The 1,917-nt window shown below is 29.4% G+C and overlaps 1 non-coding gene across 1 annotated transcript; it reads right to left on the minus strand.

Annotated features, from left to right (window-relative positions):
- Positions 1 to 1,517: 1,517 nt before the first annotated feature.
- Positions 1,518 to 1,590, minus strand: TRNAA-CGC (transfer RNA alanine (anticodon CGC)). The gene has a single exon. It is a non-coding gene; the product is annotated as a tRNA-Ala (tRNA).
- Between the last annotated feature and the right edge of the window lie 327 nt (positions 1,591 to 1,917).

The following is a 1,917-nucleotide window of genomic DNA, read 5'->3' on the forward strand; positions in this document are numbered from 1 at the left end:
TGTCTCGCGCGCAAGCTAGGACTACTCACTTTAGTTAATTATTAAAGTATAATAAATTTTATAAACAAAATGTGGTTTTATGATAGTAACATATTTATGTACATATGTATCTACAAATATAATTTAAAATTAATTTGATCATTTTCCCACGCAGTCACGGCATAATGCATGGGGACATGCAGATAATAATTGGTTGCAATGCACCAAAATATTAAGTTAAAAAAGAGATGAAGAAAGAGACAATATATAGGCTAGCATGTTGCTGCCAGCTTGGTATGTTTGAACTAAAACATTTTGCTAATTTTTTTCCTTTAACTATTTCTTGAAATTACATTTGAATAGTACTTCAAAGTAGAAATAGATAGTCTACAATTAGGTATAGTATTGGTATAATAATTAATTAATGATCTGTGGTGCTAACATTACGTAACCTGCAACAATTTAATATTTTTTGCAGTTTAATTTGTCATGCATTTCTATATATGACAACATTTAAAAGTGGGGAAGAAAAAAAAATCAAGTAAGCCTTATAATCACTTATGTAGTTATGTTTGACCTCAATATCTAAATATTTTCAGAAATATTCTCTCGTCATTTTTGTTCTTTCTAAAGTAATGAATTTCTACACTATTTTACTACCCTTGAAATTACATGACATTATTAAATATTTTCCAAAATAATAAATATATGTGAGCGTGTGTTTCTACACCATGTCGTGTGTAATACTCCATTAATCATGAACATCATATCATAATAATTAAAACTTTGTTAGTTGGAGTTTAGGTAATTTGTCAGTTGGTGGAGCTGATCCCGATTTTCTGCCTTGGATTCTTTTGGTGAAGACATAAAGGTGTGTGCACCAGAATTCAAAAACACACATGCGCGCGCGCACACACACAACACATTATTCCAATAAACATATTTTATATATGTATATATGTGTTGTAATCTCATGGAACAAGTTGGTTGATTGCAAAAAATCAAGAAAACAAATGAGTGGAGGAATTTTGAGGCTGCAATTAATTGGGGTCCCTTTATGAATTAATCAACAAACATAAAAGTCTTTCACTTGATAGAAAATAAACACATGCTTACAAATTACGAGAGTTTTATGTCAGATCGTCTTATTGTGAAATGAGTTGAGATTCGAATCTAGTTAAATTAATATATATTATAAATCTAATTTTAATTTCAAATCTTGACATGTGTCTTAGAGTGTGATGGTCTCGCAAAAATGAGAATTTTGTGTTAGATCGTCTTAATTAATTACCGTGAGATGGATTAAGATTTGAATCTAGCTAAATTAATATATTAGATCTAATTAACATAATTTTATTAACTGACTCGATATATAATTAGCTTAGTTTGGTGTAGTGCAGCATGAATACATGATGACTCGAAAAGTTATAAAGATTTCAAGGAAAACGGAAAAATAAAATAAAAAGGAAAAGGAAAAGGAAAAAAAGGCAAAGAGAAAAAAAAAATTTAAAAAAAGGAAATTAAAAATAAAGAGATTGTGGAGGTGCGGGGAATCGAACCCCGTGCCTCTCGCATGCGAAGCGAGCGCTCTACCATATGAGCTACACCCCCAGATGACATAATTATGCAGTTTATTTATTTGAATAAATCATTAATTCGACAAGATACATTTTGTTAGTATATTATGTGAGAACATAAAATAAATAATGACATCGAATCTTCAAATCAATATATCCTAATAAATAAACCGTTGATGATTAGAGACATCATTTTGCTCATCAATTCAACTATAAAAAATTCTACTTCCTTTGTTCACAAAAAAAGTACTATCATAATTTTCTTTTCGATATGTCCATAAAAAATTTACTACTTTCATCGATAGTAGTAGAATTCACACAACTTCACTCACATTTAATTGAAACTTATGTCATCCACATT

Source organism: Salvia miltiorrhiza, chromosome 5 (assembly GCF_028751815.1).
Source record: "Salvia miltiorrhiza cultivar Shanhuang (shh) chromosome 5, IMPLAD_Smil_shh, whole genome shotgun sequence".
NCBI classification, from domain to species: Eukaryota; Viridiplantae; Streptophyta; class Magnoliopsida; order Lamiales; family Lamiaceae; genus Salvia; species Salvia miltiorrhiza.